The following is a 15,353-nucleotide window of genomic DNA, read 5'->3' on the forward strand; positions in this document are numbered from 1 at the left end:
CTTTGCCCCCAGTCCAGGGGTACATCCACCCACATCTCCTCACAGGCTGCTGGAGCCATCCCAGATATTTTTCCACAGTATTTCTTCACTACTTAGCAAGAAATTATCACTTAATAGTTTAGTTGATTAAGATCCTCCAGTTTCGTGAGAAAATGCACATAGAATCATCTCAGGGATGCTTTCAGGATATCTTTTTATTGTATATACTTGTGTGGAAACCTGGAGCATAATGCACTGAAAGGCATTATCGTATCTCCTAAGCTGGGGGACTTTAATTCCAAGGCCTTTAAGAATTTATTTGCTGTCTGTTTATATTACAGATGGGCTAATTCGCTTTGCCACAATCTGAAATCCTTGAAATGTTGTGGTTTCCTTTGGCGGGGTGGGTTGGCATTTCATTTAGAAAATAAGTCAAGAAGTAAGCTAATGGAAAAACAGGAGGGTGGAACAAAGAAAAAGAAAAGAGTCAGGAAAAACAAGGGGATGGATTCTTCAATTTCATAAGTTCTGTTACCTACAAAATTGAAATCTGGGTAAAAATGCACAGAGAAGTGACCCTCCTGCAATCATTCTTCGTTAAAGCAGATTTTGTTCTCTGTTAAAATAGCCGGTTACTTTTTTTTAAAGTCTGGTTTTGTTCTGAGTAGAAAAATACATTAAAAGACCTTTTTTTTCCCTACTCACCCATCATGTTATGCATTATTTATTCAGCATATCTTTTTTCCAGATATATTTTCTGTTTAGAGACATTCTGTAAATGGGACTTTGTTCCTTTTATAGTGTAAGGAACCAGTTAACTTTTTGTTACCATTTACAGTAAGAATAAAATATAATATTGGTAATAACAATAAAAACACTGACATCTAAGCACAATACGGAATCATGTAATCTGGCAATCAAATAATATGGTTTACAGGAATAGAAAGACATTAGATCGTTACTGTATATGAATGCAAAATTTGAGCGAGGCTCACAGGAGAAGAATATTTGTAATTTATGCCCTTAAACTGCAGTCACTTGACAGCATCAATATTTAGTTTCACATAAAAAAGAATAAATGTGCCAAATATTGATAAAAGTATTGTATTCCTATTTGTTACTGTATAATAGGAAGATCTAATGCTTATTAAGCCCTTAAATCTACAGATGAAGGCAAGACCCCTACAAGAGTGAAATCCCCCAGAGAGACTAAAAGGTCTCTCTTAAAAGATTTTCCTTGAAGAAACTATGTTGTGAGAAGGGCAGAAACAGTGGCAATCTGCACCAATAAATGGATTTGTTTTCCTATTCCAGCAAATCCTTCTCTTTCAGTAAAACGCAAAGTTATACTGAACTACCTGCAAAGGTCTTGTCAAAGAACAGGCTCGGCTCAGCACAGAGACACGTTCTGCAGCTTCAGGAAAAACCTCTGACGCCTCAACAGCCTGTTCTCTGGAGATGATCCCACAGCGATCAGCCTCGGATTTGGGGTAGCAGAGGAAGCTCAGCACTCAGCTGGAAAAGGCTGAGAGGCTGCAAATTACACTGGACTAAACCTGAGGACATTTTTCTGAGAGCATGCTGGATGGGACAGAGGTTTGGTTTGTGTGGATTAAAAAGAAAGAACCTGCCTTGTTCTGGCTGTTAGTACAATACGCGCCTTTCTTCAAAGCAGTCTTAAAGAACATGACTCCTCACGCTGACACGCATGTGAGATGCTGTCACAGGATGGGTAAAAAATGTCCAGACTACACATAGATAAGATAGTCCAGCAGCCACATCTCCTTCAATTACTCTGGCTCTGTTTTGTTGCTATGGTGTCAAGAGAGCTTTGAAAAGAATTTGACCTTAGATCTCCATGAAAAGGTATTTCCAAAGCAGCAGCAATTTGTAACTTTCTGTCCAGCGCAGACCTTTTCACACTCTCGCTGACAGTACTACTTAAAATAGAAGCAATTCCCTGCTCCCCTCTCTAATTTTGGTAAAAGGCTGACATTACAAAACCAGAAAAAATAATTATTTTCCTTGGCCAGAAATTCTGATATTTTACAGCCTTCCATCATACCCAGAAGAGTTTTAAAAAATGTTTCCATCCCTAGTCCACTGGTTCATGTGCACCGAAAGGGTTCAGATTTATTTCTCAGTTTCTCTTTCCTAGTACTGAGAAATCACTACCTTGATTTCAAAAGAAGTCTTGTTTTGGTTTCATTGTTTTAAGATTTGGAATCCAAGCAATCGCCATTTAAAAAAAAAATCATTTCTAGTTGTTTTTAAATACTTGCCTTAGAAACAGGGCTACCTGGAAGCTCCACTGATGAATGGAAGAAAAGTCATGAAGTGTGGAGCTTATAAATATATGGATGGTAATGTCTGCATGGCCCACAATTGTCCATAAAACAGATACTATTGAGAAACTTGTCCACGGCAGCCCAGAAGCTCAGGGGATTCCAGTGTGATGGGGGCAGCTCTTCACAGATGAGCTGTGTCAGCATCTCTTGCAGACACTGCGCACAACCAGAGGGTAAACTGCAAAGTGATACGATTGTGTCTCTGATATCCTCCATCAGTAAAAGGAAGCAGCGTACAGGAGCTAAGCATGACAGAAGAGAGATAAGAAAACAATACTTTGTAAAAATGCATCACTCCTTAAGCGAGAAGAGGGATCTGAAACAAACTGTCTTCCTTTCCCTGGTATTCGTATGAAACTTCACTGACGGACAACCTGACAAACTGTCAGGTTTCTCCTTAAAGAGATCCACCCTAGTTTGTGCTTATTTTCTTGTACTGCATACAGAACTACATGCAAGAATCACATTAATACAAAATGCAGTTGTTTCCTGCTGTTTTGTACTGTGTATAAGATGCAAAGCGGACATGCTGACATGCTGGATGAAGTCTGGAAAACCATCCTCATCCCTCAGGGTTTTTTTAGGCTCATTATCACTGAATTTAGTTAATGATTTGAAATTAATGAGTCAATGTGTTGGAATTAATGAGTTGGAAGTCAGTCATATTTGCATCCCTCACTTGAACTTCACCTGCCTGTACTTTTTGCTTTGGGACTGATCAGTCTGGCATATGGATGCTAAATTATGTTGGACCAGCAATTTTAAAAGACCTGGAGCCAGGCAAGTCATCTGCTGAAACAGGAAAACTCCAGGTGCCACCTGCCAAAGTTTTAGTTAGCAGGTAGCTCTGAATAAGCGACATTTTAGAAGTGATATGGACAAGACAGGTAAATGTGAGTAAGAGACATCATCATCATCATCATACTAACAAGAAGAGTCTGGCCTCTCCTGTAGGGCTGTCCTGCCAAAACTGCATAGGAGTCACTAAGATAAGGTGAATTATCTTTTGTGGCAAATGCTATCAAATAAAGCATTAGCAAGGCACCCTCTTTTCTCTTGAGGACCTCACTCAGGTGCTGTACGTTGCATACGCTGAGTGGAATCAGCAGAGGATTATGGCAAGAGTCTCCCTGCAGCTGCCAGGAGCTGAGAGCTGCACCGAGTGTGTGGCACAGGAAAACCAACATCTGGCTCAGGCATCCCCTCAGAGAGAGTGGAAACCTCAGCTTGCACCGCCAGCCTTAACATGAGAAATCATTTAACTGCTGTCACTGTCACGCAAACTTAAGCAGTTCCTGTCACTCACCACACACATCCCTACTGATGGCAGCCTACAGGCTATGAAAACAGTGAGATGCTCTTGAGCTTAGATGACTCATTTCTTTTACAGAGAATACTTAGAGGAAATGCTTAGAGAGCTTCAGTCGCATTCTGCAGAAGTGGGTGTCACCTGTTTATTCCTTTCCATGCTATAAATATGCTGGTATATAACTGAAATAAAGCAGCATTCTATGGAATAGGGCTATGTCATGATGAAAAAAAAAAATCACAGAATCATAGAATGGTTTGGGCCAGAAGGAATCTTAAAGGCCATCTAGTCCCACCCCTACCATGGGCAGGGACACCTTCCACCAGCCCAGGCTGCTCGAAGCCCCATCCAGCCCGGCCTTTACTACTAATCATAGACTTTCCTACTAGTCGTAGTCTTTACTTACCAGTATTACTTGCTGCTCTGCAAACAGTGTGTGAAGCTGGCTTCCAGGTGAGCTTATTCAAACTTCTGCATCAAGAAAAAAAAGAACTCTTTAAACAGGAAATACAAATGGCATTCAAAGTGTTACATCTTCATCCTGACTGAAGTGAAGCCATAGCTAGGAGACTTCAGTCATTCAGCCTTTCTGACTTCATTTCACTTCATAAAAGAGCTGGATGTTTAGGAGAAGCTTAACATGGCGGAGAGCCCATGTAACCAGTGTGGGGGAACAAAGACCATAATGTTTTCCCTTGAGAGCTGCTGGCTTTGCATAAATATACTCTGATTAGCATCCTCAGCATCCAGTTCATCCAGTGGAGTGAGAGCAGAATAATTTTCCTGAAGAAAAGTAACCAGAAGAGTGGCATTTTGTTTTTAAAAATTAAAATCTGACATTTCAAATATTATAAATATACAGAGGGGCCAGTAAGGCTGACAAGTTACAGCCATTCAGAGCATACATTGGCAGGGTTCTGCAATATTCAAGGCCTGTTCAAAGATTCAAAAATAAATTTCTGGTACTTAGTAGGGAGAGGCTTTTACTAATAGTCACACAGCCAGGCAGACCCGCCAGCTCTTTTCCAGTCACTGAAAATTTGTCTGAAAAGTGAATACTCCTCACTATTCCCTATGCCTTAGCTAATGTTTTTGACTTGTTTTCCCATGGCATATCACCTACGACACAGATGTCCTGACTGTCCTTAACAACCAAATTATGCTCTAGGATCAGAAATCTCCATGTAAAATGGCTGTGTTTATTTTCTGTGAAGCTGTGACTAAGGCTTTATCCACGTGATTACCTGGGGATGCTGGATGAAAAGGATCCTGGACCGGACCCTGGGCACAAGCAGTATCCGCATCCTCTTCAGAAACTGCACAAATGGCCTTGAACGGGCAGAATGCGGCTGAGTGCTGAGCGGGAAGGCTCTGGTTTTGGTACATCCAAAAGCAAAAGCTAAATCATAGTTGAAGGAACAGCTGGCCTTGTGCTCCTCTGCAGCGGGGAAGCAGAGCATGAATTCAGAACAAACAGCTGAACGACTGCAAAAGCAAAAATAATACAAAGAGGAAATTAACAGCAGTGAAACTTGTGTTTAAAGCTGCTCAATAATAGAACTTACATGTCTTTATGCACTTAGATGAACTGTGGCCTAAATAAGCTTGATTTTTTGATGTCTTACATTATGCTGTGCATTTTGTAAAGAAAGTTTCAAAAATTGAAGTAGTTACGAGCCCAGGCTTAGAATGTAATTATTTCCATAACACCTCCAATTAGCAGCTCACTCCCCAAGTACTGGCATGAATGAATCACAATGTTGGTGTGTACAATAGGTCAATTTTGGATGGAAGTCAGCGTATGAGCTATACAAGGTCTAGTTATCTCTTAGAAGGTCCACGACAAGATATAAATGGTAAGTAAAATCACAGAATTAGGAGATCCGATGTTTAATTGCTGAAATATGTTTTCATATTCTTAGGCTTCTTTAATTATTAAAAAAATCAAAAGGTACAAGATTGCATGAGCCAACTGGCAGGCATCTCATCAGTTCAGCTTAAAAAGACCTCTAAGACTCATATGGAATGGTCGCATTTTAAAATATAATTTGACATTAAAATGCCACAACTGCCTCCACCACTTGATTTAAGTGATTTTAATCACAGGTTCTAGTTTGTAGTCCGTACAGCACCTTACATTCAACACAATATTGAAACATCTCTTTCCACAAAGCCCAGAAACTGCAGGGTCAAATATGAATTTAATGGAATGAAGGTCTGACTTTTCTTGCTGGCATCCGAAGTCTTGAACGATGCTCACTGACAAGTGATCCATATTCAGTTTCTGTTAAGGGAAATAATTTTCATCAGCTCGTTCCAGTAAGACTCTAAACTTTGTGTTATGAACTAAACAGGAAAACAAAATGAACCAGAGGAACATACAAAGAAATTGTGAAAAGGACCCCCTTCAAGGGAAAATATTAAAATAATTTCTTATGTACAGGTAACCTGACCTTTCTACTAAACTAATGGCTCTGATGAAGACTGCAGTGAGGCAACTATACAAACATTTAATTATCTTCATGAATTTAAATAATTATTCATTAATTATATTAAAAATATATTTTTGAATTTTTGTGGGTGGCTAATATGTACAGAGTTGTGCAACATAATGGTTGTTTCTAAATGTAGCTCTATACAGGGCAGCCCTCCAAAATGCAGAATAAAACTTGGACTTGAAATTCAAATACAACCGAAAAGCAACTCTTCAGGGATTCAAAAATACTGGGATTCGAAAACTTCGCAAGCTTTCAACTTGCCATGAAAAGCAGTAATAAATGATAAATTATGAATGCAAAACCAGTACACCTTATTTTCAAAGCCTTGCAGTAGTGCACTGTACTGCAAAAACCAACGGTCAATGCTTTAAGAACCAACTAGAAGACATCGGTTCTGTGTGGCTGGTGTCTAAGACTCATGCAAATGTCACGAGGCAGAAGGTGGCTGTGCAGAGCAGGCGTGACAATGTGTGCACGTTTTTACTTGCACTTTGGAGTTTTGACATTCCAAACATCAAGCACTTGTACTCAGATAATTTCAAATTTTGTGCAGGAGCATTTGAAGATCTGTAGCTCTGCTACAATTTGAGCCAAAAGGCCAACACACAGTCTCAGATTTGCAAAGCAAAGCTTATCAGAGCACTCAGGCTCCGTTGCCGGTTACAGCTGCATTTACGAGAAACCGTGCAAGGTGAAAGTGAAAGGCACAAGGAGTTTCCTTTTATTATCTACAGATCTTGCTACTCTGACTATACCTTATCTAGACCCCTGAAAGATAATACGATTGCTAACAAACAATGCTAACAGATGTGGGTTATATGTTTTCACTTTCATTGTTTTAGTAGATTTTAAGGCAGAAGGAAAATTGAATAACTGGACCTCCTGTTTGACAGAGACCACTAATTTATTTGCATCCTGGTACCTCCAGCTGGTGCTTTGCTGGGAAGTCAGTGGTGTTTGGGTCCACAGGAGCCCCCGGCACTCACCAGTGGAGCTCAGGAGGCTGCAGCACGGGCAGTTTGTGTTCATGCTGTCATCTGATGCAAACCCTTTTACACTCAGTTCTGCCAAATCAAACACTCGAGTGAACATCTGGGCAATGGTAAAAATATCCTCCGGGCCCCATTTTTCCTCCATCTAGACTGTTGGCAATGAATAACCATATTGATGAAGGAATTCCGCACTTAGGGCAGACATTTGTCAAGTGCCACTGGGCTGGCCCAAATCACTCCCCAGTTCCACTGCTCCACCCTGCCTGGGAAAATTAAGCATTCAGGTGAGATTCAGCACATATAATGCGGATAGAGTTCATAAAATACTTCAGCTGGCCCAGTTAAATCATAGTATGTGCTCGGTATCAATCTACTGATTCTTCTGACTTGGGCCCTGTTCTGAAAGGTACGTGGTTCCTTCTGAGACACATACTATGTACTTCTACATATTTTACACCCTCTTTGGTATCAGCGCAAATAATGGTTGTGACTTGTGAAATCAAGGCTGAGATGAACAGTCCTTATTAAAATAATCCCTAAAGTTCACAGTCACAGAACTGTTCATTTAAATAGCGCCACATTTTACTCACAGCTGGCAGTATTCAGTGAATGTCCCTTTTGCTTATGGCTACTTTCCCTTTTGTTTCTTATAAATGTCATTGCACCACCCTTGATTCTGGCTGGACCCACGATCGGCCGGGGAAGACAGACAATCCAGCCAAAGGAAACAGAACTGAAAGTACTTCGAGAATTTTTTTCTTTCACCCTCTGATCTGTAAACCAGATAGATGTGTTTCCTTCTAAAGGCTGCATTTCCCAGCTGTAAAACAACAGAGCTCTGTCTACCAGAACTTCTGCAATCTTCCTCATACAGCTGTGGAGTGTTGCAAGCTGGTAATGTTTGTAAAGAGTACTCATAAAGTCATAAAAAAGCAATGCCATGAAGTTCTTAGAAACTTAAACTTTCCCCACAGTCTGAGTTCAAAGAGTGTGCATGTTTGGCAATGATCTCAAATTAGTTTATGATCTGTAATCTTGCATTAAGCCCCACTGAATTCCCAGCACATGAGCAGGAAAGGGTTTTGCTTTGCTGTTTCATCAGTAAAGTTACAGACAGATGCTTTAGAAGCACAGCTTTTGTCTTTCCTGGTAGCCATGTCCCATGCAGGCACTTACTGAAGAACAAGTTTTCATCATGGCTTTCATTTCACTGTACACTTGTATATTATCTGTAAATGTCTGAATATATAGCACCTCAAACTTTAAAGCTCTGAAGATGTATTTTCATGCTGCAGCACTGTATAAAAGGGCAAACTGTGCATTTCAGCAGGTGAGAAATGAACAGGCTCTGCATGAAAAGGCCTCTGCAAAGTGGCAACTCGTATCCTCGGTCAGTCCTGGTCCCCTGCCCCACGCAGGTAGGAAGGAGCTTCTGACTCCTGTTCCCAGCTTTTACCAAGTGCTACAGTGTGGCTGGCCACAGTTTGGCTTCTGTGGAAGCAGGTTAGCTCTGATGACAAAAGCACAAGACTCCTGTGAAGGTGGCATGTGACGTCTAGATAGCAGACCCAGAAAACCCTGAGGTTTATCTAAAGCTTGGTCAAATGCCCCGGGAGGAAGAAGCGCTCCAGAGCTGCCTCTGATTACCCGCTGCTTGGGCCTGAAGTGCTTCCTGCTTCCTTTTTTTAAATTTTATTTTATTGCTCTCTTCTTCCTTCAGTGTGCACAGACCCTGCAATAAAATCACCTCATTCAGAAGGAAAGGGAACTCCTAATTACGCTGCAATTATAAAGCAATAGATGACTTAAACCTGGGAAGCAACAGAGCTGCATTTCAGCAGACAGGAAATGTTGCATAGACAAAAACTGAGACTACATGTATTTAACCCTCTGCCTTGTGAGTGAAGAGGTTGGGCATAAATTCCAAACACAGGCTCAGTTTTCTAACTTCCCTAGAGCTCAGGGCTATTTAGACTTCTTTCTGGTCTAAACCTGTTGTCAATTTTAGTGTTAATTGCCTGCTGCAGCTCAAACTGAATACTCATTTAACCTCCTGCAGATCCATGCTGTACTTACAATATATTCTAGGAAACTTTAATTAGTTAACATTTTCATCTGAAATACACTTACATAGAAAGTTTTGGGATTTTTTTTTAACATAAACCACCAATTCAGTGTGTTTTTTCTTCCCTCAGCTTTTTGATTTTTATGAGACAATTGTCACTGTTTTTTCAAACTGAGTGAAATAATAGAGCTTTGAAATAGTTCTCATTTCAGAGACTTCACTAGCAACATTTTCTTTAAAGGGGTACCATCATCTTTTCAACCTCCGGTTGAATCCAACAGTTAGCCGGTAAGGTCATTTGTGGGAATGTGGGTGTTTCAGGCTTAAACATGGGAAATTCAGGCTGAAATCTCTTCCCAGCATAGAGGGACTCAAGGACATGCTTGTCAAGCTCATTTTGAAATGATGACCTCACCACAAGCCTGTAGAAGGAAACATTCCCTGCTCTTCCCATGAACTTGCTTTAGTTCACGGAAAGGCATTTAAGATCCATTGACCTACAGAAAGAATGGGATTTGCCTTTAAACCTGCAGCTTGGGGCATTGATTTGAGAGGTGAGCCACTGAATTCTGGCCCAGCTTCAAACACCACTTACATGTAGCTTATCTAATAACTACTTAATGTGCAACATGGACCAGCACTCAGAGGCGGCACAAGAATCCAGCGTTTCCCACTCACAGGTGAGAGCTCCAGCTGTTACGCTCCAAGTCTCTCTTAGCTGACAAATACTCCTCCTTCCTTCAGTGAGAAGAGACCTCTACTTAGCGGTTAGGACACATTCCAGCCCTCTTGGCAAGCAGGGACACAAACCTCACTTTTCCACATATTGAAGAGGTATTCAAGTACTAATTAGCTGCCTCAGCAACACTCCCTGGCCTTGCTCTTTCTTTAAAGGACAGCCATGCTTCAAAGACCTATTTTTGAACAAGTTTAAGAGTGGGAAAAGCTTCAGCCACACCTCTGTGGGCAACGGTCCCTTTCTGGCTGCTCTGGATCTCCTTGGAAAGCAGCTCAGCTCTCAGTGTGCACCACAGAGGATCACAACACAGGTCCAACACTTTGTCTCAGAAACTTCTAAGTTTTGTTGGGCAATGTTCAATGTGGCACACTTCCTTTTTGGCATTTAGCCTAATTAATTAGTGCAAGGTCACCAGGCAGCCTTAAATCTGATTCAGTGCTCAAGCTAATGGACTGTCTGCCCTTGATGGGCCTACTTCCTGATCTGTAAATATAAAGCCTGTCCTTGCAAAAGGTTTTATCATACAGAAATGACAAGCATGGTTTAAACAGCACGGAGCGTTGTCTTTCACCTGGTGGACTTCCCTTGTCACACTTTAAGGACAAGCAAAGCAGGTCTCTGCAGTTTGAACTGCCCTTGGAAAGCACGTGTGCTTCTTGGATTCAGGTTTTTATTGTTTCCTGTATAGACATATGATGCAAGTACACTCTAAATGTGTGCAATGAGATCACTGGCAAAAGATGTAAATAATGCATATGAGATACAGGGGGGGGTGAAATGAGTGGACACTACTGAAAATATCTTGGATGATAAAATAACCAAATGACAGGATGGATTTTCAACAGACAGACCGAGTACTCATTCATATGGAGGGATTTGAACGCATTTGCAGCCATCATCCTAACTCTTCTCTAAAGCTCAACTCATGACAGACAATGACAGATAATAATAGATAGTAATGATCTTGCGAATGCTAAGCCTGTAATTACTTGAGCAGTAGTAAGCTGGAGTGCTCTTACTAGATGTCTTCGGCACCCAGGGATAAAACCATGAATTTTCCCTCCAGCAGAGGGGGCTTGGCAGTAAGTTTTCTAAACACAAAACCAAACTATTTCTTTGGAAATTGAGTAATACTAAAATTAAACTGACTTTTATAGGAACTTGCATAGTATTACAGATAAAAAAAGAACTTCCCATAAACAAAAGATTCAAATATACACAATTCAAACTGAGTGTTGTTCAGGTTAGCTTTGTTTCCCTTAGTTCTCAGTGTGGCTTTTCTATTTCAGCAGAAAGCCCTTGCAGTTATACCTGGCAGGCACAGTGAGCAAGTGAAAAAGCTTTTGCTCCTAATTCCTTTGAAAAGCTGAGTCAAATTTCCTATTAAACCTGTCCCTGCAAACTACTTCAATACATGTACAAAAAAACCAGGGAAGACATTGAGGTAAAGTCCTGGTGGAAAGTTTTCCAAGCCACCACAGAGCTGTGTATCTGAAGGCAGGACATGTCATCCTGGTGGTCCAGGAGTTTACAGCACAGTTATCTAATTATTTGAGGCCACTTTGACGTTTTAAACAGTAGACATCATTTGGGTGGCCACAACAGTCACTGACAACCTCACAATATGGGTGAGACCAAAACCAGGGATGTAATCCAAGGTGGTGGTGTACAGAAGCACATTTAAAGCTAATGCTTAGTGTTAACTTGCATGCAGTGTTATGTCAAGACAAAAGAATGACATAAATTTCTCTTGAAATTAAAACAAGCTGTCCAGTCTTCTGGTAAAATTCCTCTTTTTCATGGTTAATTAGATTCATTCCCCAAATACCGTTTCCTTGCTCTGTTTCCACTCACAGAAAAGTACAGGCAGGTGCATTTGAATAACTGGGAATTATATTCACTTTATTACTTCTGATGAATAGAGCTTTACTGCACATGTGAGCACCTGAATGGCACTGTTCAGTGCTGTTCAAAATCTGGCTCTTTTATTTCTAGTGAGAACTAGCTGCCAATTTTAAAGACAGTTTCTGGTAAATGTAATTATTTTCACCTCTGTGGCTCCAGCTTCTGGTGAAGGAAATATTGAAAATAATGATGCACTAGAGTAACTTAAAATGAAATTCACGCCAGATGTAGCAGAAGGTGCAAATGACTCACCACGACCAATGGGTGCAACACTTTCCCTCCCCGACGTGAGCGGTCTGGACAGCCGCGCAGCCGCGGTCGCCTGGCGGGGATGCTGTAGGTGCCGCACTCTGCAGCAGCCCGGGCTCTGCCTCCGCACCGGCCTCGCCGGTCACTCTGGTGAGCTCTTCTCAGAAGGCAGGATCTCAGCAGCTGCCCTGTGTTCGTGGGATACAACAGTCACCACCCACATAGCCCACTCATTTTCCTTAAGTACCAATATACCTCAAAAGGGGGGAGGAGGAGGAGAATTCTGGTCACCTGGTGAATAAAAATATAATTTAGCATAGATATCAAATTGTCTGTTAAACTTTCTGTTTGGAAATGGATGTACTAAGTACTGACATATATACACCACTATATTTCTGACAGAAGAAAAAGAAGGGCTGTGGGGGTTCCAGCAGGCCACTGGGAGGAAGGGGGATGCGGCAGGTCCCTGTGTGTCCTCAGTCTCCAAACCAGCAGGATTCCAGGTAATGGCACAAGGGCCATCCGTCATCCATACTGCATCTGCAATGCTTTCACCCATTGCTCTCAGTTCCCCCGTTCTTTGGACCCAGTGTCCTTTATCCCCCATCCTTTACCCCGTTTCTCCAAAACCATCTCCAAACCTTTCCCCTCCCTATAGAGCTGCATTTCTTCTGAGAAAAAGAAAGTATCCAGCCTTCCACAGCAGAGCATCCCCTCCCTGACCCATCAACCCTGGGCTCCCCGTCCTGCCTGGACCTTCCCTTTCTGCCCGCCTGGAAGGGTCCCAAAGCTGCCTCCTCGGCCTCCAGCGCTGCCCCTTGCCAGGTCCCCCAGCCCACCCACCCCCCACTCCCTGTGCCTTTGAATCATCTGAGCTCTTCCCTGGGTATCCCCTCCTGGGGTGCACTTTGTGAAAACCGTGACTCCTGCCTTTCAGATGGGAGGAAACATCTCTTCCCAAAAGGGCTGTTGGGCATTGGAACAGGCTGCCCAGGGCAGTGGTGGAGTCACCATCCCTGGAGGAGTTTAAAAGGCGTTTAGACGAGGTTCTCAGGGACACGGGTTAGTGCTGGAGTTGGGTTATGGTTGGACTCAATCTTGAGGGTCTCTTCCAACCAGAATGATTCTGTGATTTCAAAACCCACCAAATCCTCCACCATTCACAGCTGTGAGAGCAGCAGAAGAGGACTAGTCTGAGGGGAAGCAACCCCATGTCAGCTTCCATATAACACAGCACTTCTGTTTGCGGCACTGGAGGGGCCTGAGGAAGAGAAAAGAGAAGAAAGGTGGGCAGTTATGGGAATTTGCAAGAAAAAAAGAATCTACTTTGATGTTAATGACCTGAGTCAAAATACAAGGAGGCTGAACTTCCCAGAAAGGAAGTTCACTAACAAGGAACCACATGTAACCTTCAGATGCTAAACTGAAACTCTGGAGGAGAAGGTAGACTTAATTCTCAGAAAAAAAACCCCACAACAGCTGTATGAAGTATCCTTGATATCGGAGAGAGAAAGAAAGCAAAAGACAAAGAGTATCTTGAAACTAAAAGAGGTATTAAACAGGAATTACAGGAAGCAATTAGAAAATATCAGGCTGGAAAGCAAAAAAAAAAGCCAAGAGTGGAGTAAATTTTAAACCTGGAACACTGGGATTTGTTCACATAGAGAAAGGTCTGATGAGGACAAACTTCCAGCAGTATGTACCATATAATTAATTTTAAAAAAAAGGAAAAGGACTGTGCACTGGAGGAGAGGAGACAGGCTATTAATGAAAGAGGAAAGAAAGAAGCAACAGAATAAACATTGCATAAAGAGGGGAAAAGAACAGAAGAGCCCCTTCTAGCTCAGCTCATGGGAACCTGCATATCTCCCAAATCTGCTTCATTAATTGCCAGTGCCCAGTTTAAAGCCTTGTGGGTACAGAACTTTTCACATGGAGAGGCAGCTATCTGTTCAGGTTCAAAATGGCCCAAGGAAAGCACTATCTTAATGATAAAAGATGTACCAAAACTAGAGCGCGGAGGAGTAAGATGACATCTGACAGCTCCAAACATAAAATATTCTAGAGCAAGTGAGACTCTAATAATTACAAGACATTGCTACTGCTGTTATTTTAACAAGGGCACAGCTTCTTCCAACTCAGTTCACCTTTCCAAAGATACTAATTTTTCAAGGAACCGTAGGTCCATTGGAAAATGTATTATAAGTAAATATGTAATTGCTTCCCTTTCATTCAGCATATTTACACATACTCCTTAAACTAAACAAACCTCAGCCATTCCTGAGTCTTCTTGCACACTAAATGAAAGCACCGAAAATGCAGTTTTTAGGCCATCAAGAGAAGCAGGTAAGAGCCCAATTAAAGAATGTAAGTCCCAAGAACTTTCACATGAAGGTCTAAGAAAGATCCAAGCAGACAGACCACTTTGCAGGCGTGGGTCACTGATAATCAGACAGCTCAACAAGAAGTCCAAACAGTCTTGTTGGCCTTTCATTACCTTAAGACAACAAAAAATAATGGGTCATATTGTCAATTCGATTCCTTCACGGATGAATGGAGCCCCTCTTGATATGGTGCAAAAAGAGAAGTAAAAATACCCAACTCGAAGAGGGTTTCTGCGCCGAGTTCCCAGTGACTGCACCGCTGAGTCACAGCGGGTTCTTGGACATGCAGGGGAGTTTTAGCAGGAAACCGCCTACCAATTTACAGCTCCACTTCAACTATGCCATTCGACTCAGCTCAGTAGATGATTTTTATCGCTCTAGATGTTGTGGATGCATTTGCACAGAGATGCTTTCCAAAAGGCCACATATGTTTAGTGTTGCTTTTCGTGTTCACTTCAGATGGAAAAAAATGCTTCCCCTTCCACCCTTCTACCTCCAGTACAAAGGCCCCTTTTCTCCATCCACTCTGGTTTGAGTCATTCCTGACCTGCATGCTTTGCCATGCTGAACAGTGTCGGTTTAGAAATTCGCACGCTGGCATTGTATACCTTACAAGCACAGGCAGCTACAGTAGCACAAAAGCACTTATCTTCAAAATTTGGACAATTCTGGTGTCTCACCGTTAGTCTTAAGCAAGGCAGCAGCTCAAAGATCCAGCAAAGGTGAGGGGAACCACAGTTCTGCCAGCCTACCCCACCTCAACAAAGTGTCTCTACATGCAGCACCGGAGACAGAGTCCTGATCTCCCACGAACAGCACAGCATCTTTCTGGCAATTAACATAATTAAAACAACAATAAGTTTGCATCAAAATGCCATTCTGGAA

This window comes from Patagioenas fasciata, chromosome 15 (genome assembly GCF_037038585.1).
Source record: "Patagioenas fasciata isolate bPatFas1 chromosome 15, bPatFas1.hap1, whole genome shotgun sequence".
NCBI lineage: Eukaryota > Metazoa > Chordata > Aves > Columbiformes > Columbidae > Patagioenas > Patagioenas fasciata.